The sequence below is a fragment of the Hypomesus nipponensis genome, chromosome 6, assembly GCF_054491055.1.
Source record: "Hypomesus nipponensis isolate SF chromosome 6, ASM5449105v1, whole genome shotgun sequence".
Taxonomy (NCBI): domain Eukaryota; kingdom Metazoa; phylum Chordata; class Actinopteri; order Osmeriformes; family Osmeridae; genus Hypomesus; species Hypomesus nipponensis.
In genome coordinates this window covers 17,136,994-17,160,000 of record NC_140366.1, presented here as the reverse complement: position 1 = coordinate 17,160,000, position 23,007 = coordinate 17,136,994, and the positions used below count along the sequence as shown (strand labels likewise).

Sequence of the window (23,007 nt, the reverse complement as noted above, 5' to 3'; positions counted from 1 at the left end):
TTGTGCTGGCAGCTGTGGCAACATTTAGGCTGAACAGTACAGTGCACCTGTTTCACCTGATTCAGCCCAACATGTGTGTGTGTGTGTGTGTGTGTGTAGTAATGTATTCTGTGAATGAGAGAGGGAAAGCAGAAATGAGACGGGACAGAGTGAGCAGGACACACAGCAGCTAGAAGGACAGTGACATCATCATCCACATGGAGACACCCGGGGAGGTGAGAGGAAAACGCCATCTCTCTCTGCCACAGGGCTGGAGCAGACAGGAGGGAGGGGGAGAGAGAGAGAGAGAGAGAGAGAGAGAGAGAGAGAGAGAGAGAGAGAGAGAGAGAGAGAGAGAGAGAGAGAGGGAGAGAGAGAGGGAGGGAGAAAGAGAGGGAGAGAGGGTGAGAGAGAGAGAGAGAGAGAGAGAGAGAGAGAGAGAGAGTGAGAGAGAGAGGGAGAGAGAGAGAGGGAGGGAGAAAGAGAGGGAGAGAGGGAGAGAGAGAGAGAGAGAGAGAGACAGAGAGAGAGAGAGAGAGAGAGAGAGAGAGAGAGAGGGAGGGAGGGAGGGAGGGAGGGAGGGAGGGAGGGAGGGAGGGAGGGAGGGAGGGAGGGAGGGAGGGAAGATGGACCAGGCAGGCAGGCCTTTCAGCTGAACAATGCCCTGGTAAGTGTTTGCACACTCAGGCAAAGGATTCCACGAGCTGTCAGGGTGGTGCATGAGATCATCTGTATTGCTGTGGATATGCCCTCTGTGTGCATGTGTGGGTTTGTGAGGCCATGTTACCATGGTGATGCCCAAAGCAGGATAATGCCCTGACCTCGCTGCAACAAAAGAACTCCATTTAGCTCCATCCCTCATGGCTTAACAAGGACCCTGTCCAACTAAATACATTATTATCTGATGAAGCACCATCAAATCCCAGGCGCTGGTAGGTGATACACAACACAGAACATCCAGGTGAACGAGAGGTGCTCCAATCTGCCACGCTTCACCGGACAAATCTGCCCAATCTTTTCATTGCCCTCCTCACTCGCCGCACAGACACACACACGCGCACACACACACACGCGCGCGCACACACACACTCTCAGACTGCAGGGCTCTCTCCCTGATTAGACAGACCATCTGCTAGGGCTTGTGTATTAGAGATGACCGCTGACACAGACTCTGGGCTGAAGATGAACTTATCTAGATCATATGGATCAGCCATCCTTCTTGCCAAGCAAGCCCCAACCTTGTCATCAAACTTCCCCAGTCAGGAGGGAGAAAGTCAAACAGAGCATGGATCAGACTTCTCTTTCTCCTCAGCCGAGAAGAGGGGGGGGGGGGGATAAGAGAGGAGGGGGGAGAGGAGAGGAGGGGGGAGAGGAGAGGGGAGAGGAGAGAAGGAGGGTCCTTCCTCCCTCCTTCCCCCTGGAGCCTCTGAAAGGCATTGTCTGTCACTGTCCATCTCATATCTCTATGAAGACAACAGCCTTTGAGCTCTGTTATTCAGTTTCCCAGCCAGACCCAGCAAAGAGAAAGCACAGATTAATTGCCTGGGAGATCTCAGTGGCTTGGAGACCAGAGAATGGAGAGGCCATTGAAATGTAAAAAGGGATGAGAGAGGATGACAAAAAGGCCTGTTCTCTGAGATGTATGAAAGCCCTCGACTGCTAGCATGTGCTGTCATAGCAAGAGAGAAAGGGCTATGGAAGTAGTGTGTGTGTGTGTTTAACGCAGTCGTCTTGCAGGCTCAAGGTATATCTTTGCTAACATCTAGAGTTAGCCTGCTGGAGGTCTGTTAAGAATCCATAGCACGTTGTGTGTGATTAATATCAGCTATCTGTAGACAGACCTATATATAGTTTGTGTGGGTGTGTCTGTATGTGTGTGTAAGTGTGAGAGTGTGTGGCTGCTTATGTGGTATTTCAAGTAAATCCAGAGCCAGCTGTTCATACCCCTCCACATATTTAAATGTGTTTTTCTCTCTATACATCTCTCATCTTCCCTCCCTCCCTCCCTCCCTCCCTCCCTCCCTCCCTCCCTCCCTCCCTCCCTCCCTCCCCTCCCTCCCCTCCCCTCCCTCTCTCTCTCTCTCTCTCTCTCTCTCTCCCTCTCTCCCTCTCTCTCTCTCTCTCCCTCTCTCCCTCTCTCCTCCTTCCCCTCTCTCTCTCTCCCTCCTTCCCTCTCTCTCTCCTTCTCCTTCCCTTCCCTTTCCTCCCTCTCTCTCTTCCAGGCCTCCTCCAGGTCCTGAGGTCCCAGCTGTGCTCCCAGGATATCTTCCATACCAGTCTTAGACAGACAGACAGACAGACAGACAGGGAGGGGGGAGAAATGAAAAGATAGAGAGAGCCTGTCAGTGTGTGTGTGTGAGAGAGAGAGAGTGAGAAGAGATAAGAAGGGAAGATGGGTGAGACAGCAAGTGTGCATTGACAGCAGTGGAAAATGAGAAAGACCAGCAAGAGAGAAAAAGAGGACGAAGAACACTCGTCTTTTAATCAATATGGTGGAAATGTGGCTCTGGAAAGGGTAAATCACTTCAGTAGCAATAACAGTTAGCAGCCCCCATCGCTCTTTTTAATGTGGTGCTAGAGTGACACAAGATGATACACAGCAAAGCAATATAAAGAGGGAAAGAAGAGGAGGCCAAAAGAGAGAGGGAGGGAGGGCAGGGAGGGAGGGAGGGAGGGAGGGAGGGAGGGAGGGAGGGAGGGAGGGAGGGAGGGAGGGAGGGAGGGAGGGAGGGAGGGAGGGAGGGAGGGAGGGAGGGAGGGAGGGAGGGAGGGAGGGAGGGAGGGAAAAGGAGGTGGAGAAAGAGTTACTGAGTGAATTATACACAGTACATATAGTGTTTGTATGTGTGTATGTGTGTATGTGTGTGTGTGTGTGTGTGTGTGTGTGTGTGTGTGTGTGTGTGTGTGTGTGTGTGTGTGTGTGTGTGTGTGTGTGTAAGCTGTAACCTGTGATGTATAGACCTTGACAGCGGTCTGTTCGCTGCTGGAGGAGGGGATCCTGATGAGATTGGCCTGGTCTGTAACACACACACACACACACACACCAACAATATGCTCGGCCAGCTCTCTCTACTTGCTCCTATCATGTGTCCACTCTCATGTGCACTCAATGTCTCAAAACCTGCCCTTCTCAAAACAGCCATCCGCCAAAATACGAAAGGGGCCAGAAATCTCATTACGGGGGTAAAAACCCTCCCTCGCCACTCCTAACCACATCGATTTAGGACATATTGAAGGCCAGGGAACTTTTTCTCCAGCGAACATCAGAATCAGTCAACGTGTCTTCAGACAATCAGATGGCAGATTAAACTATGACTGATCTGACCGACCTTCCCCCGGTCTGGCCAGAGGTCAGCTAACGTCCATGTCGGACTCCACAGGCTGCTACTGAATTCATCTGCCCGACTGTGGAAAAAAACCTTTTCCTTCCCACATCCAGGCTGGATCCAAACAGAAGCCAGGCCCGCTTCTCTGACACTCCGTCTCCCACTGCCTCGCCCCCTGACAGTGCCGCAGCATTCTGCTCCCTGGACACTCTCTGGCTTTACTGGAAATGAGAACAGCTTCTCAATTGACTTGACTGTTTAAAGCCTTGTTAAATAAGTGATAAGGGTCTCCTCTGCTTTGGGTCCACGTTGGTCGGTGCAATTATGGCGGTAAACGAATGAGTGAAAGGACGCGTGTTCCATTAGCGAGTGCCGTGGAGTCTGGTGCGCAGTGCCGGGTGAACAGGAGAGGGTACTGAGTGATCCAGACCTCTGTCTACCAGGTGAACAGGAGAGGGTACTGAGTGATCCAGACCTCTGTCTACCAGGTGAACAGGAGAGGGTACTGAGTGATCCAGACCTCTGTCTACCAGGTGAACAGGAGAGGGTACTGAGTGATCCAGACCTCAGTCTACCAGGTGAACAGGAGAGGGTACTGAGTGATCCAGACCTCAGTCTACCAGGTGAACAGGAGAGGGTACTGAGTGATCCAGACCTCTGTCTACCAGGTGAACAGGAGAGGGTACTGAGTGATCCAGACCTCTGTCTACCAGGTGAACAGGAGAGGGTACTGAGTGATCCAGACCTCTGTCTACCAGGTGAACAGGAGAGGGTACTGAGTGATCCAGACCTCAGTCTACCAGGTGAACAGGAGAGGGTACTGAGTGATCCAGACCTCTGTCTACCAGGTGAACAGGAGAGGGTACTGAGTGATCCAGACCTCTGTCTACCAGGTGAACAGGAGAGGGTACTGAGTGATCCAGACCTCTGTCTACCAGGTGAACAGGAGAGGGTACTGAGTGATCCAGACCTCTGTCTGGATGCACTGCCTTGAGTACGGTTGACTTGTCATCTCTGTCGATGGACACGCGTGTGCACAGACGCACATGCACAGCACGTACCGCATATACACGGGCGCACGAGCACACACAGCATAGTAACTACACGCCTCCCTCTCTTAACCATAATCACACACACAAACACAAAGCAGTCAAACAGAGCTCTAGCCATGCATCGTTCTGATCAAGCTGTAGACGGGGAGAACTCCATTAAATACAAATCAATGAGCTTAAACTCCATCAACTTATTGCCGCGGCATCTTTTGAAAGTATCAAAGGTTCCTGTACAAACGGATTGGACCTGTCAGTGTGTGCATGTGTGTGTGTGTGTGTGTGTTTGTGTGTGTGTGTGTGTGTGTGTGTGTGTGGGCCCTTAACCAGTCCCCCCTTCCCTAGCTCTGTATTAAGATGTGTGTTGAATGTGTGATTCATACATTAACATATTACACAGTAAAAACAGCACCTACAGGAACCTGGCTGTTCTCCATTACCATGGCTGCAGTCCAAGGAGATGCACTTAAATCAAATGGAACTGCAACAGTTGGGAATTCAACAGAAAACAGCTCGGCCTCAATCAAACTCCCCCCGGCCCTCACCCCGGCCTCTCCCAGCCCCAGCCTCCCCCAGTCCCAGCCTCAGCCTCCCCCAGCCCCAGCCTCCCCTAGCCTGGTCCCAAGGGTTTTCTTTCCATGCTCCTAAAACCCGGAACCATCTTCAGTCTCTACCTCACCTCAGCCTCTCATCCTCCCAGCTTCAGCCTTGCCTCAAACAAAGTCCTCACTGTAGGTGTCCCGATACCTGAGCCTCTCTCTGTCTCTTCTGTCTCAGCCTCAGCCACTTACGGCAGGACAAAGGATGAATGGATTTCTCTCTGCTGCGTGTTCATAAATAAAAGAAAATGTGAGCACCAGCCCGGCTGGTGTTCCAGTCCCTCTAGATGGAACACAGAACCCATGCTAATGGAACACTGAAAGCAGGAAGGCTACAACCACCTTTTGACCTCTGACGCCTACCCACACGGCCGCGCATGACGAGCTAGCATTGGGAGAGCAGCTCTCTGCCACAGAGAGGAAGAAATGCAGAGATAATATTCCCCTCACTCAGCAGTATGGGTAAAAAGCTGTGAAATGTAGAATTTGATACGCTTGGTGGGTCAGGTATGTATTCAGGAGGAGGAGAGGGAGGACAGGTCAGCGGTAAATAGGGGAAATTGACTATGTTTGTGTTCAGCGTGTTAGGGATGATGGCTCACATGTCTGGGAGCTTAAACAGGAGCGACTGTAAACCTGGGCCGGGGGGTTGAATCTAGAAATACGGTTCACACCATCATCTATTCACATGATGCTTCTGTGACAATATGGAGGTCATATCTTTTGCTTTGGGGCTGTTGTGAAAAAGAGATAGACAGTGGGAAGATTGGTAAAAGACAGAGAGAGAAATAGAGAGACAGAGAGAGAGAAAGAGGGAGAGAGTTAAAGAGAGAGAGAAAAAGAGAGAGAGAGAGAGAGAGAGAGGGAGAGAGAGAGAGAGAGAGAGAGAGAGAGAGAGAGAGAGAGAGAGAGAGAGAGAGAGAGAGAGAGAGGAGTGATGAGGGAGAGAGCTTGGTATTTTAGAGTCCTGGGCTGGATAACAGGACAATAAATTACAGTGGCGTACATAAAGAGCAGGCCAGTGGGGATGGCGGTAAAACGTCAACACCAAACTCCCCTCCAGAGGATCAGCATTTTTATACGTTCCTGCAAACATTTTTCACTGGAAGACCTGAGGAAAAACCCTTTCCCAAGCAGTCCCTAAATACCCTCAACTAGGCCAGAGCACTAGCTGTCTATGGAACCCATTTGCTTAATTGCCCAGTAAAGTTCACCGCGGTAATAGTGGAGGGAGGGGAGTGGGGGGGGGGGGGGGGGTTATCTTGACATGTTTTTCCTCAGCTTTGAAATTGCAAGCTGTTCCTCAAATGTGTACGTTGACTTCAAAATTCTGTCAGAGTAGGAAATCTACCAAGTCCTCGACCATCTTAAAGAACACGTATGATCCTCTCTGATGACTGCTTCAGTCCCGTTAGTCCCCCTACCCCTCCTCCTCCCCCCTACCCTTCCCCCTCCTCGCTTCTCCTCCCCCCTAACCTTCTTTCCCCCTCCTCCTCCACTCTACCCTTCCCCCTCCTCCTTGCTCCTACTCCCTCCTCCTCATACCCCTCCTCCCCTTCCTCCTCTCCACCGCACCTCCACTCCCTCCTCCTCTCCACCCCTCTCCACCCTGCCTCCTCCCCCTCCTCCTCCTCCCTCTTCTCCTCCTCCCCCTCCTCGTCCTCCTCCTCCTCCTCTTCCTCCTACCCCTCTTCCCCTTCCTCCTCTCCACCGCACCTCCTCCCCCTCCTCCTCTCCACCCCTCTCCACCCTGCCTCCTCCTCCTCCTCCCCCTCCTCCTCTCCACCCTGCCTCCTCCAGACTCCTTCTCTCCACAGGTAAGGAGTTGGCATCTGTTCCATCCCCCAGGCCCCTTCACTTTGATAAGGTTGTGTACCTGCAGGCTGTCCTGCACCTTTTACACTCTCTCCTGACACTTCCAGACAACCTGGCAACCCATGTCCCCTCTCAGCAACCCCCCCCCCCCCCAAACCCCCCCCCCCCCCCACGTTCCCCTCAAAACCCTCCCCTCGACACTCCTGAGTGTTATAGAGCGTGTCACGCTGTGCCAGGGAGACAATCCCAGAGAGAGCGGACACCATTAGGAAAACCAGGCGGGCGAGACACCACAGCGACACCACGCCGCTCTCTCAGCGGACGCCCGCATCGGTTCTCTCTATTAAGGGAGGGAACGCGGGAGAGAACGTGTCACTCCACGCTCCGCATTCCGCGTTCCTCTCCACGGCCTGTTATCCATGGTGAAAAGCATGACCAAGTTCTCTGTGCCCTTCAACAATGGAGCTTAACCTACATTACAATGAGAGTGGAGGGGGTGGGGGGCAGGGGTGGATGGGAGGGAGGTGGAGGTGGAGGGGGGGCTGGGGTGGATGGGTGGAGGGGGGGGGGCTGGGGTGGGTGGGTGGGAGGGAGGGAGGGAGGTGGAGGAGGGGGGGCTGGGGTGGGGTGGGGTGGGAAGGAGGGAGGTGGAGGACGGGGGGCTGGGGTGGGGTGGGAAGGAGGGAGGTGGAGGACGGGGGGCTGGGGTGGGGTGGGAAGGAGGGAGGTGGAGGACGGGGGGCTGGGGTGGGGTGGGAAGGAGGGAGGTGGAGGACGGGGGGCTGGGGTGGGGTGGGAAGGAGGGAGGTGGAGGACGGGGGGCTGGGGTGGGGTGGGAGGGAGGTGGAGGAGGGGGGCTGGGTTAGAATCTCTGGAGCCCTCAGCAGCCACAGCAGTCTACTTTAGAACTAATCATGCTGAAGGCGCTCGAGAGATATCCGGGGACTGGGGTGTCAGCGTGCAAGGTTAATGTAACACCTGTATGCATACGGCATGGGTGGGGGCCGGGGTGATGGGGGGGGGCGGGGGGATGGAGGGGAGGGGGTGATGGAGGCGGGGGGCAGGTGATGGAGGGGGGTCGGGTGATGGTGGGGGGGTGGGGGGATGGAGGGGGGGGGGGGGGTGATGGTGGGGGGAGATTGAGAGGCCAGAGCAAAACAAAGAGATGTGTGATTGTATGCAAGCTTATGTCTTGGTACATTTGTGTGTGCACACGCGTGTGTGTGTGTGTGCATGCGTGCATGAGCGTCAGTGTGTGTGCATGAGTGTGTGTGTGTGTGTGTGCAGTGTGTGTACTGGGAGCCTGAGCCCTGGCAGTGCTGAGCAGGAGGAGAGGGCCTGGAGACACAGCACAGCACAAAGGAAACAGTCAGTCAGAGAAACGCCAGAGAACACAGCTACCGCTCACATCTGTCATCGTCACAGAGGAGCAGATACCTCTCTCTCCCTCTCTCTCCCTCTCTGTCTCACTCTCTCTCTCTCTACCTCTCTGTCTCTCTTTCTCTGTCTCCCTCTCTGTCTCTCTCCCTCTCTGTCTCTCCCTCTCCCTCTCAGTCTCTGTCTCTCCCTCATTCTTGCATCGTCTAATTTCCCATCGCTCTCCTCCGTTTCTCTCCCTCTCCCTCTCTCCCCGACTCTCCCTCTCTCTCTCTGTCTCTGTCTCTGTCTCTGTCTCTCTCTCTCTCTCTCTCTCTGTCTCTCTCTCTCTCTCTCTCTCTCTCTCTCTGTCTCTCTCTCTCTCTCTCTCTGTCTCTCTCTCTCTCTCTCTCTCTCTCTGTCTCTCTCTCTCTCTCTCTCTCTCTCTCTGTCTCTCTCTCTCTCTCTGTCTCTCTCTATCTCTCTGTCTATCTCTACTCCCCCCCTCTCTCTCCCACTCTGTCTCCTCCAGATGTGTGTTCTGCCCTGGCAGAAACACACAGTCAGAGCCTGGGTGAGATATATCATAAAGGATATTTGGAGCTCGGTTTAACACGATGTTTTTTCCCACCAAAGCGGAAAGGAACAGCATGCCATAGGTCATTTATTTGCTGAGGAACAGTAACAACATCAGCTAAAAAACAGCAAGCACCTTTGCTTTAATTTGAGCTAAAACAGATGGGGGAGTTAATGGTTGTTACTCAACGTAAACAAAACTAAGTTGCAGCGCTGCGCACACCACCTCGGCAACGCGTCACCGTGTTCGACAAAACCTTTGTACGAGACGGGAAACAGGAACAAACACTGTGATTGACACTGCGAGCGTGAAGTTCCCACAGGAAGGAGATTTAACTTCTGTTAAAACTGAGATTTGGGTGGTAAACTTCCCTAATCCAATGTCTTATCTGTAAACCCTGTTCTAGATCTGATCAAACAGGCCAATATGTTGACAGCTTTTTAATTATGGTTGATGACAAAAGCTCAGAGGAGAAACAGGTACACCACACAGATGTCAGTCATGTTTCCAACTCACAAGCTCAGAATCACCAGGCTGTTAGTCTCTTTTAATGCAGATGAAGGGGTTCAGGCCTGACTTCATTATCTCGTCTGAAAAGAAAGCCAGAGAAAGACAGATATTGAAGTGGTGTGATGCTTGGAGGGAGACCGTGAGTCTCCATTCACATCACAGTATCGGCCTCAAACATCAAATTAGGAGAATGAAGGGAACAAGATATTAAAAAAGAAAGCAAAACGAGGAGAGAAAGCATAACAACAGAAGGAGCAAAAGGAGAGGAAGAGAGAGAGGGGGGAGGGCTGAGAGAGAAAAGGCCTGTTGTGGAAGCATTTCAATAATCGTCAGAGCGTGCAGTTAGGAGAAGCTGGGTATCCTTGTTCATTAGTCATAGCAGTAATAACAGCTGCAGACTAAAGCTTGCAAAACATCCCTGGTTTTTAATCAGATGAGAAATAAAATGGGGGTGTTTAATTTCTGGTGCCCTGATTGCTCCTTGGTCTGTGTGAAAAGGGGCCATCGCAGAACCTGGGCTTGAAGTCTCCTCCACACACACTGAGCAAACACGCTTTCAGTCAAGTCACTTGGGAACTTCAGAGACTATGAAAGTCAAAACACACACACACTCACACAAACACACACACACATACACTCACACAAACACACACTCACACAAACACACACAAGAACTAAAAATGCAGAGCAAGGTCTTTGTGGCACACTAAGCATATCTGGGAGTGAAAGTAGGAAATCAATTCTCTTTTTTATCAGGCCATTAAATGGCGCCAAGGAAAGTCAAAGCACTTGTGCAAAAGAAAACTTATGCATGAGGTATACAAATAAGCATTTAACCACACCACACATACACACACACACACAATAGACATACAAGCACACACACACACACACACTTACCTACACTTGCTTACACAGAAACATTCAAAAGACAACACATCTGTGTGCAGACACAGATAAACACACGTTGAAAATCCTCTTAAAATTCATTTCTGCAGTACATTTTCCTCTCTCAGGGTCTGCGCCTGTCAGAACCATGGCCCAAAACTCTCAGTCACACAGCTCAGATGGGGATGGGCTTCACTGCACACTTTCAACTTGCCAATGTGTTTGTCTGTGCCACTCCGCTACGTAGCCTGCATCATTACAGCAATCAGCACATGTTTTTTATAAACCACGTCTTCACTATTACCTATGGAATTGTGTGTGCACCGTGTGTGTGTGTGTCTGTGTGCTGCGTGTGTAAGTGTTTGCGTGTGTGTGTGTGTGTGTGCACCGTGTGTGTGTGTGAGCAGAGGACTGGGAGTACAGTAGGTAGAGTATGAGGCATGCTTTGCCCATCTGTCACCTGTGTCGGTGGCTCAATCGCTGCCTGACAAGACGACAAGAGGAGAGCAGTCCTGGGCAGGAGGGCCCGCCCACTAACAGACCAGTAAGGCCCACACACTAACAGACCAGTACGGCCCACACACTAACAGACCAGTACGGCCCACACACTAACAGACCAGTACGGCCCGCACACTAACAGACCAGTACGGCCCGCACACTAACAGACCAGTACGGCCTGCCCACTAACAGACCAGTACGGCCTGCCCACTAACAGACCAGTACGGCCTGCCCACTAACAGACCAGTACGGCCCGCCCACTAACAGACCAGTAAGGCCCACACACTAACAGACCAGTACGGCCCGCACACTAACAGACCAGTACGGCCCGCCCACTAACAGACCAGTAGGGCCCGCCCACTAACAGACTGTTTCTGCTGCACTCTACCTGACCTCACACTGCTCTCCCAGCGGCACACACACACACATTCATAAAACATACACACACAAACACACACTCAGTCATACACACACAAACACACACTCAGTCATACACACACAAGCCCACACTCAGTCATATATTCTAGCCCCAGTCCCATGACACCCACATACAGCACGGTGTCCTACCACAGTCCCTCAGGATAAGGGTTCCTGAGGCCTGGTCCCTGGCTTGTTTTCTGCCACACAGTCTGTGCGACCAGACTCAACACTTGGCTTGTGATGTCTGTGTGAAGCTGTGGAACAGCTCTTGCAGTATGGATATTTCCATATACCGGAGGAGTTTTAGTCTACCTGACTTTGTGCAAACACAACTAGGGTACTGGCGCTTTATATACCTATATCTATTCTTCTCAGTGGAGGCTGCTTTTGTGTGTGTGTGTGTGTGTGTGTGTGAGAGCAGACCTCTGTGTTCGCTCACCCCCCCCCCCCTCCGTAGTCCAAAGCAGCAAACCGCCTGACAGCATACTGGCCAATAACTAGAAATGCCAGGAATTTCTCTCTCTCTCCCTCTTGCTTTCCTTCTCTCTCACAATATTATAGATTTTCCAGGGAAAGTACGGCTTAACAATTATTCCACACAAGTTTAAAGTTCAAGGCAAGATTATATGGTATAACAGCTGAAAAGAGGCAAATTCCTTTATGGAAGCAGATTCTTGTCTAGTCCCAGAGCCATGAAGGTGATTTAGCATGTAGTAAAGGGACATTGAAAGTGAGCATCGTCATATAATTTTTACGGAATGGAGAGATTAATATTTAATTTGGATTCAGCGTTTTGGTTCTCAAAAAAAGTAAATTATATAAAAAGGGCTTTAGTCATCGTTTGCACAATTCAACACAATCAGCAGCTTTCAAATCACTCTATGGCACCAAAACATTCATTTACATAAAGACATTGGGAGCTTTATCTCATAATCTGATTCAGTAAGTCTGTATGAAAATCTCTGCACGATCATGGAAATATGTGTTAAAATATTAAAATATGCGCCACGCAAACTTTCCTATCAAAGAAGTAGCGATTGAAACAACGTTTTGACCACGAGCCGTACTCAATCAGAGCAAGAAACAAAGAAACAAAACAGACGTTTGACAAGAAGCACGATTTCCTCCCCACCGTAAACCGGTCCTGACTGACTCAATCTTCACTATAAGAGTCCTATTAATATTCCTCCCTTCCTGAGGTTTCAGTAATTCATTCGCAACCGGGCCGGGGCATCCGCCACGGTGACTGCTCGTGGCGTCTGGAAAGGTCAGCCCCGGAGGCTTTGAGGAGCTGGTGAATGACTAGAGATCCATCTCCATCCTGCCTGTTTCCTGTGTACCTCTCACCTGTCCTCCATGCACAAAGCCCAACATTGTTCTGTTAACAAGATCAGTCTGAGGAGGCACACCTTGGTATCACCTGTCTTAGCTTAGCATAGGCTTATAAGGTTACTATAGGTTATTATGTGTATTATGTGTATTTACAGGTTTCGATTACTGTATTGAATGTTGTATGTTATTTGTATATTAGGAATTTAAATTTTTAGGAATTTTATGTAAATATGTAATATCTCCAGAACCTCTTTGACTTGGCGTCCAGGTAGTGTGTCCACTGCAGTTTCACTGGTTCCCCTCGACCAGTTTTCCATCTGTTAGAGTTCGAAGCGACGGATTAACAGTGTCCTAGAGAAGACTGTTGACGGTCGTGTGAAAGCGGAACCAGCTGCTGTTGCCTTGACCACGCTGTCACCATGGCGTCTGCGGTTCTGGTTCCGCAGCACACAACTCCAGACTCTTTCGCTCTCTTTCGCTCGTAAAACGTGGACAGCGATCTCTCCATCCTGTTGCTGGAGGAGAGACAGGAAGCCACGGAGAACCTGTGGTTTATGGTGATCCAGGAATGCTGCCAAACTACTGTTGTTTATGCAACCAATTACGTCTGAACCACTAAGACTCATCAGGATGTGTGTGCATGTGTGTGTGTGTGTCTGGGGGGGGGGGGGGGGGGACATTTCCCTGAGGTACAGTTTAGGAAAATAATGCTTATACCATGTGACACAAATCCATTCCTATATTCCTGCTGGTAATAGTGGATGCCCTTTGATGACATGTTTCCTGGTGTCCTCTGGTTTATCCACAGTGCTGTCTTTGTCTGTAGGAGGACTCGTCATCTGGTATTCGGGGAGGGACAGTGGTTTCTGAAACGCATGGCTGAGAAGCACTGACTACTACAGCAGACAAATTCAGCCCTGTTGAAACAACTTCAGCTCTGTTGGCCTTGTGCATTGTTCTGAGGGCTGAATGAATGAAGGCCTTGATTAAACAATGGCAGGACCTGGGTTTGCTTCGAAAGTGAAAATTAGAGGAGATTATCTCAAAGCCCTCGTACAGCAAAGCCAGCCACGTAAATCAATACTGGTCTGTAATCAACCAGTCTTCAAGTGATCTCATGAGGAAGGATACTGAAATATGATGGATAATGGTGCCATTGCTAAAGATTACAGCGCAAACTGTAGGAAAAATTACATTGTCCCTTTTAATGGATCTCAAATGTAATAATAAAGGGGTTTGTGGCACAATGACTACACTTTGGAAACAGATCTGCTAGATGATTTAAAACACAACAGAGGGCTGCCGGTGTAATGTTCACGTCTACAGTAGCATCTTCCGGAAGTGAGTGAGTCATCAGTGGCTTGGGTTATTGAAGCGAATGTTGACACCCTGCTGGTTTTCATTTACTTTTAATTTACTAACTCATGTTCATTAACATGAGATTTATGTTAGAGAGTGATGACAGTATTACAATGGCCAAGTACAAGGCTACAAGAAACTCACATTTTCTTCTTTATGTTACAACAACAGCTTTCCCTAGGCTTGAGTATGACCGAGAAGAGGCTGTTTGACGTCACTCCTCAGTAGTATAAATACCGCCCACCCACGTCATCGAAGAGCTAGCTTGTTGCTGGCGTAGCTGGTTTACAGGATGTATAGGGGTGGTCATGGCCCGTGTTCGCACCCCAGTGTGGGAGAGAACAGAGCGACGTGATGTCATCTGTTACACAAGCTCCTCGGAGCCAGACGCCGTTTCGCTAGGTTCCAACACGCCACCATTTTAGAACAGCATGGCGAACTGCGGTATTGAGGTTTGTGAGTGTTGTGGTGACTGGACAGAGGCCCAAGGCCATTAGCCAACATGATTTCCTTTGTTTGTAGCCTGGTGGTCGGTCCCCTGGTGGAACCCCCAGCAGCCAGGCAGGAGCGTGTCAGAGGAGAAGCAACTGCTGAGGAGGACGACAAGTTCTTCCATTACGGTTAGTTTCCCCCCCAGGACGACGTCTCTCACATCCCATCCCTCATAGCCACAGAGCTGACAGACACCGTACTGACACAAACAGATGCACACACACACACCCACACACACTCACCCACACACACTCACCCGTATTCAAAATGTGCAATCAGAAAAGGCTCTGCACGAGCAATCATCCAACAGCCCCTCCCTCCCATTTGGAATCAAAGTCCCGCCCCGTAGTGAAAGCCAAACTCTGGATGACACAGCGGAGATTGCTCTGTCGAAAATGCAATCAGCCAAAGCTGCCTCAAGTGCTGATGAATTACTGTGGCTTAGGGGAAGACAATGACTTGTCAGGTTTGTGTGAGTGACCACGGAGGCCTGCATTAGGGAACCGTGTGTACGTCACGTCAGTCAAGACAAGCTCAACCACTGGATAACACTTCTTTTTAAATAGAAATGCTGTGAGTCATGCCGAACGCTTTAAAAATGGATCTACTTTTGCTGTTACATCCCATTAACAATGGAGGAGCGAGGGGTCAGGGAAAGTTGATGTTTTTCCTGAGGCACCTTGGGGTGGTTGCTTTATGCTCAGTGTCAGCCGCGACCGTCCACGAGGGAATCGTCGAGGGAGAGGAGAGCCGACCCCCGAAATCACGTCCCCTCTGCCAAAGAGGTGACTTCTACCATGCACATGACTGTCTCTTAGATCTACTCTGTCTAGGCTATAAATAAACCCCACCACTTCTGTGAAAGTGCCTAAACACAAGAGAAGTCCCTGCAGGCCCGCCTAGCGCCGGCCATTAAATAGTGATGTACCTGCGTGCCTGTGGGGTGGGCTGAGGATGGGGTTGCTCCTCGCTGGGGTCAGGAAGAGGACAGAGACGCGCTCCACGGCTACTGGATCAGTTCACTGTCAGTGCACGTCAACTTCACCCCCATCGCCCCCCACCCCTCCTTCATCCAGACAGACAGACAGACAGACAGGCTCACACGCACACACGCACAAACACATATGCAAACTCACCCCTCCTTAACTCCCCCTCGTCTCGTCTCAGAGGACCGCGGTCAAATCACGGTCACTGAGCGACCGAGCGCCTTAATGCATCACAACACAAGGCACAGGCTCCTCCTTTGCGAGTGCTGATTGCTCTCGGGGTGCTGTGTGTGTTTGTGTGTACGTTTCTGTGTGTGTGTGTGTGTGTGTGTGTGAGAATGGAAGTGGTGGCCCTGTGAAGGTCAGTGAGCTTAGGACATGAAAAGAGAAGAGAAAGAGCGAGTGTTGACCTGTCGGTGGGTAGAGGAGCGTTTCAGCTCAGTCAGAACACGGACGGCCCGTTAAGGACTTCAAGCGTGTGAAGCACGAAGAGGAGAGGAGAGGAAGAGAGGAAAAGAAGAGAAGAAGAGGAGCAAGCCGACAGCCTTTTCTCAGTTTTTTGCTATCCATAGGAAGTGTGGTATGAACAATGTGGTGAAGTGTTAAATTAGCAAACACTTTCCAGGCATTCTGGTGTGTATGGCTTAGCCGAGGGTTTAGGGTGATAGAAGCTGTGGTGTGTGATAAAAAACGAAACGCAGTGATTGAGACAGACAATTCGACAGTTTGGGCTGGGGGAGAGTATATAAGCACTGAGCCAGAAAAAGGGTTTGGAGTTGGAACCCAGCAAAGTGCAACCACTTTGTTGTGCTACAGCTTTTAATTAGAATAAACGTAAACCCAGCCGTAGCATTAACCCGAACCGCAAACACGTGTAATTGTGTACTTTGGTTTTTATATGAAGGGGAAAAACTCCACATACTTAAAAATGAATGGAGGAAATGCTTTTCTAAAGTGGTTCGCCATGCAGTCCTAACAGACTGCATGTAAAGACTTAAGAGAAAGGAGACAACAACTCTACTGAGGTGTCTCTCTGTGTCATGACGAATACTAACCACACTCTGACGGATGGATGTGTGATACTGCTGCAAGGCAGAGCTAGCCGTTGAGTTGTACATTAGGATCAGTGGTTTTGGTGAGTTATGTTTCATCCCAAAGGGGTGATTCCTAAGCCCGGGTGAGAGAGGAGCCTCAGTGTTTGACTCTGGCATCTCTCTAGGATCAGGAGCTGTCCTGAACCTGCTGAACCCTGGACATCTCTCCAGGATCAGGATCTCCCCTGAGGATTTCTCCTGAACCTGCAGAACCCTGGACGTCTCCCAGCACCCCCAGGTCTTCACGTGCTTCGGACAGCAAACTGGCTCCGTCCACATCCAAAACAGAAACGCCTGAATCCCTGGAGGGATGAAAGGCTGCAGCACAATGTGGACTCAGCAAACGTTAAATATTCTCATTAGTTGGTTGCGAGATCACACCCACCACTCCTCTAAGCCTGGGGCTGAGTCTAAGCCCTCCCTCCCTCCCTCATCAGCCAGCGGATGGTGAGGTAGAAGGGCAGCGAGACGGAGGGGGGGTGAACGTGCCAAGGAGGGGTGTGAGGGGAAACCAGACACGGAGCTGTCAGACACGTCCCTGTCATAGCTGAGCCAGCAGGGCGTCCGAGGTGGAGGCACACCTGATCTCTCACACGCCAGTGGAGAGACGCTCGGTGAGACTGGCCTCACAGAGACAGGGCCTCTGGAGCACGCTCAGTTACGGGTGAGGGTAGCGGTGGAGCCTGTCGTTAGAATAGCTGACGTCTATCTGCCTAGTGGTTAGCTTAGCCTCTCAGTGTTATTGTCCGGGTCATTTACAGGGTAACATCATAAGGTAACGACCAACCGTGCAATGTAGCACGGTATCCATGCACAGTGGCACGGTATCCATGCACAGTGGCACGGTATCCATGCACAGTGGCACAGTCGACTGTTCATTGTGATTCTAAGGTGACAGCAGGTGTTCTGTGGCGGTGGGAGGGAAGGGGCGGCAAAGGGAGGGGCGGAGAGATGGAGGGGGAAGGGCAGCGATGGAAGGGGAGAGGAGAGGAGGGCAGGGCAGGGGAGAGGAGGGCAGGGGAGAGGAGGGAGAATGCAGCAGAGGCGGCTCCAGGGCAGTCGTCTCTGGTTTCAGGATTCAGAGTGCTGACAGATCCGAGTCCACAGGCTCAGGCCCCGGCCCCCCGCGTAACCACGGATACCCAGACAAACGGGGAGCCGTCACTCAACCACCAACCGCCAGACAGATAGGAGATGGGAACACAGGAGACAGAGAGAGAGAGTGTGTGTGTGTGTGTGTGTGTGTAGGTGTGTGTATGTAAGGATTTGAGTGTGTGTGTGTGTGTGTGTGTGTGTGTGTGACTATAGACAGGAGATGTGAAAACACCAGCACGGGGCCCCACTGGGTTTCTGGTCTATTGAGATAGCATCAGTTACTTTTGGGACACCACATAGTTTGTACACAGTTTTCCAACAGGGTAACAATCATACACACACACACACACACACACACATTTGCAGAAGTCTGTTTTTAAGAACATAGTGCCTCAGACATCCACAGAGAGAAAGAGAGATAATGGTGAAATGCCACCTCATGAATTTTGCAGTTGTCTAAATCTCCTTGACATTTCCATGCAAGCGTGCTCTTCTGCTGGCATGCTCCGCCATGTTTCCTTTAGAGAGTGCTAAAGAACAGGAGGCAGCAGGTGATTCGCAGTGGCAGGAGGCAGCATGTGAAGCTGAGGAGTTATGGAATTGGGTTCAACACCAGGTCAGATGACTAACTGCCAATGACTGTACGACAAACACAAGAGTCAAACTGGAGCCATACCGTCAAGAAGCTCTGATGGAGATGGGGGGGGGGGAGGAGGAGGGGTGTGAGGGGAAACCAGACACGGAGCTGAGCTGTCAGACACATCCCTGTCTTAGCTGAGCCGACTGGGCGTCCGAGGCCCACCTGGTCTCCCACGCCAGTGGAGAGACGCTCGGAATTCCAGTCCCTAAACACTTCCTTTTGCTTCTGTTAAGTAGTGCGCAGGGGGCAATTTGCAGACAGAAGAAAACACATCTCCTAAAATAAACCCAAAGTGTTAAAGAGTAAATTATCCATATGAACAGTAAACGGCTGAGAGGGATGATAAAATAAAAAAATCGATGACTCAGGTCTCTACTTCTCTGTGTCGTGCACTGAGTCATTGATTTCTACCAGTGGTGGAGGGGGTGTACCCCGGAGGTTAGACACACACTATGTAGATAAATGACTCCTGCGCTCTGGAGTTTGAACCAAATGAAGCAATGATGTAGCTCACTGGCCTGGGCCAATATTGAAGTCTAGTGTGTGTGCATGTGTGTGTGTCTTCATGAGCCCTGTAATGACCAGTCTATAGTGCTTTAATGTACACCCATACCAGAACACAATTACACAAGAAAATACTCCAAATGAAGTTCGATCTTCGTACAGAACATGAAGCGAGACTCAAACCGCCTGCCCTAATTGTCATCTTTTCCCTGGAAATTCTGAAGTGATTACTGGGAAGACAGTTAACCGCAGCTTCCGAAGTGTTCTCTGAACAAGGGGACTATTCCATCGGAGGAGGGAGGAGTTGTACACTGCTAGACATCTCCGCTCCCTCCATAAGGCACGGGTACCTGACGTCCCATGACAGAAGCAGATGTAACCAAAAGCGTTTTTCGTGTTTCTCTTTTCTCCTCAGTGGCGCGAGGTGTCGTGTGCATGTCACGCACACGCACACGCACACTCACACACTCACACACACACTCACACACACACCCCTGCCTGCTTGCTGGTGCAGAATTGGCCTGAGAGGTTTTGGAACATTTCCCTCTTACAAACAGGGCAAATCAATAACGTCTTGCTTGGGGGAGTCACTCTCCATATGCGGAGCCGAGTCAGCACCCTGCACGCTGAGAGGAGAAGAAAGAGGTGGTGATGGTGGGGGGGGGTGTGAGGGAGGGCAGGCGGGGCTGGAGATGATTGCTTTACGAGCGGGAAACTGCTCGCCCGTGTTGGGAACCCTTGGAGGATATGCGGGAGTGAGGTGGGAGGTGAGGTGGGGGGTGAGGTGGGGGGTGAGGTGGGAGTGAGGTGGGGAGTGAGGTGGAGAGTGAGATGGGAGTGAGATGGGGAGTGAGGTGGGGAGTGAGGTGGGGGTGAGGTGGGGGGTGAGGTGGGGAGTGAGTTGGGAGTGAGATGGAGAGTGAGATGGGAGTGAGATGGGGAGTGAGGTGGGAGTGAGATGGGGAGTGAGGTGGGGGTGAGGTGGGGGGTGAGGTGGGGGGTGAGGTGGGGAGTGAGATGGGAGTGAGATGGAGAGTGAGATGGGAGTGAGATGGGGAGTGAGGTGGGGAGTGAGATGGGGAGTGAGGTGGGGAGTGAGGTGGGGTGTGAGGTTGTGTCACGTTCCCTGTGATACGCACACACACTCCAATACACACATACACTCTCCAACACACACACACACAACAACAACAACAACAACAACAGAGTACCAAGACAGACTGACAGGCCCTCATTTACCTCTGGCTAACTGGATTTGGGTTGTAAAGAGCAGTGAGGCGGGGCCTGCCTCCTATACCGTCCGTCTCCTCCGGCAGACAGCAGCTATCTGATTAGGGGAGGGAATTGGCTAATCATGGGGCGATAACGAGGGCATGGTGGCAGGGAGGAGGGCAGGAGGAGGGCGCCGCGATGTCCTTCAAACACTGGAGAGAAGCAGAGCAGCACCAGCACAGCTGCATGGAGGACTGGACAGTGTGGTTTCTCATTAGGGAGTTCACAAGACCCCGGCTCATCTCTCACCTTCTTGTTTTTTATTCCACTCTCCCTCACACCAGTTTTCAACCCCTCCTTCACTTTCGCTCCATCTCCCTTTCCTCTCCCCTGTGTGTGTACACACACATATAGTATATATGTGTGTGTATGTGTTGGCTGTGTGCAGTGTGTGCAGTGTGCATGTATATGTGTGTGTGCATGGGTGTGAATGAGCATGGTGGAGAGGTTCTAAGAGGAAGGTGTGAGAACGCAGGATGAAGAATGAGGCCGTATCAGTGGGTAGGAGGCAGAGTGAGGCAGTGAGGCAGTGAGGCAGGCTTCCTGGGAGAAAAAGGACAAGCACATGGATCTCCCAGAGTGAAGCTTGCTGTATGTGACAGCAATTAAAGGCCCGACTGGACTCACAGCATGGCTGTGAACAGGAGATTTTCCAATCCGCTAAAGGTGTGATTTTGGAATCACACATAAAACTCATTCATTAAAAAACACATTAAAAAAAAATATATATATATATAAAAAGACTGTGTAATCTAATTATTCTAGAATCTATTGTGGAAAAAATTGAGAGCCTGAGGTGCCTTTCAAGGTGCCAAACGCAAAACAATGTTGAACTATTAGCCTGCCATTACAAAACAAACAGGCCTACATGTTATACAACTGCAACGGGAGACCATTACGAAATATCAGCATACATCATTTCAGATATTTTACAGAATTCCAATTTGCTCAAGCTCATAAATAAGTTAAGGACCATACATGCTCGGGTCCACTTCCATCCACACCCCTCTACGTTATAAAATCCTGCAGCCACAACAGCACAGTGACATGCGGAGAAGAAACCGGGGTACACAAGTGATGAAACAGAGCAGAATATCCACCCACAGGCCTGGAGAAAAAAGAAACCTGCTGCAATCCAACGCCAGCGTTTCCTCTTCGCTCCAGCATGGGTGTGATAGCTGTGCAGCCACAGAGCTGTGACAGAGTGAGAAGACCTGGTGCTTACATCCTTTACAGCAGCTGCCTGTTAGCCTGATACCTAGATGAGCCAATTGGGGGGAATATATGACATCTATTCTGTGAGCACGTGTCACAAATGCCATTTCATAAAGCCGAATGTCACACCGACTGGCGGAGTGACTGACTAAGAACGGTAGGAATATGACATCTACATTCCTAAAGTTACGGTCCTGACTAGCTGGCTTGTGACCATCTAATTAAATTGCAAACTGCTATGAGGGAAATAAATATCTGTGAGATTCACTTACATGAACACAAATTCCATCATTTCCGAGAAGCAGGCTGTACGTGCTGACATGGGTTTCTGTTTCCAGGCAGGATTTCCACTGCCATTAGTAATGAGGATGTTTAAAGCCCTTGAGTGGTAAAGCTTGTGGTATTTTCAACCAATTATGTGCCTCCCCTCAGAATTATCATCATTCATATTCATTTTCGACCGCTGAACAAATCACTGGTAACATTAGGTTTCAAATCTAACGGCTCATTACGGAAAATAAACAAACATAGTGGGAGAGCTGGTGATGGGGTTATTATTGAACGATCAGGCGGCGGCCATTTTGATGAGCGGCCCCTCTGGCTGGAGAATCCTCCCGGGTTCTCGGATGTGCTCGGAGAACGAACGAAGGATAAAAAGAAGAGGTAGCTCTGGCTCCACGCATTCCTCTCTCTCTCCCCTTATCTCTCTCCTCCTCTTCCTCACACCTCTCTCTTCCTCTCACCTCTCTCTTCCTCTCCCACTCACTCCTTGTGCAGTAGTTTTTCAGGAGCTTGCTGTACAGGAGAGCAGGATGTTGATTGTTTTCCCTGTTCTCATATAGGAAAATGGATCTGGACCCCGCCAAGGTCAATCTCTGATCTGTTATTATCATCAAGCTATCGCTCAATAAAGATGTGACTCATTAAATCTCCTTCCCACTCCCTTGATGTATTTGACAAAGGAGGAACTGAAAGCAATTTAGTGAGGGTGCAAGACACGTGTATAAAGACAGGGGGAAAAATCGGCAAATTTGTTTCTCACTGATGCCCATTATAATGACACAGATAACTTGAAATGAAAATGAATGAGTGAGAGAAATGTTGTGCTACATTTAGTCACCAGGTCACCATGTTAGGGTCACAATGTCACAAGAACCCTTACCTTCATTAAAAAACAAATTGCCTACTCAAAAAGTCCCTCAAGTCACACGTACATCTTTTGGTGTTATTTTCAGGCTCCAGAATACCTACCGACACGTTCTCCTCCAAAATAAAGCTGCTTTGCTTTTACCAGCAAACACAACAAGGAGGGAGAGACAATCTCCGGTAATTGCCTGCCATCAGCCAGGGGCCAGTCAGTCTAATTCAGACTAAAAGGAAAGGCTTTGAGCCTTACCTGCTAGTCAAAGACACCAGCATCTATTCCTGTCATCTAGGACCGAAGATCTCAGAGCTAATCAAAGAGAAATACAGGACAAGCGGCCAGCAGCCTTTACACATCAAACTCAGTTTGAATCATTAGAGCCTGGAGAAGGACGCTGTAAACGATGTGTGGTTAAAGACACTGGGTGGTGTCTGACCTTTTGAAGGTAAGGGCTGGAGAGGAGGCACAGGCTGCTGTGCTCTGTGCCTGAGCACGGTTATTGATTTCAGACAGTTTATCTGAATCACAGCAACCCACACAGACAGACACCATGTACTACTGACGTACCTGCCAGGATTCCAGCTTCAGAGGCACGTCATGTACAAGCTCGGACAGCTGAACGCAGCTACCCCTGCATCGTCTCACGTTACGTCTCCTGAATGATCTCACAATGCTGAAGGACTCACCAACAAACACCTGGGCATTGGAACCACCATTCCCACTGATTAGATGGTAAAGGATGTTTATCCTTACTGGGAGCCCATTTATCCAGTGGCGCAGAAATATTGTTTCTAATAAGAGCAAAAAAATCACACTAATATGTTTTGATCACTGCATACTAAAATACATCAAGACTG

The 23,007-nt window shown here is 50.2% G+C and overlaps 1 long non-coding RNA gene across 1 annotated transcript in view; it reads right to left on the bottom strand.

Annotated features, from left to right (window-relative positions):
- Nucleotides 1-23,007, bottom strand: part of LOC146287399 (uncharacterized) — a 50,384-nt gene that overhangs the window by 7,218 nt on the left and 20,159 nt on the right. The window contains exon 3 of the long non-coding RNA XR_014758483.1: nt 9,218-9,291. This is a non-coding gene — a long non-coding RNA (uncharacterized LOC146287399). The remainder of the gene's footprint in view (nt 1-9,217; nt 9,292-23,007) is intronic.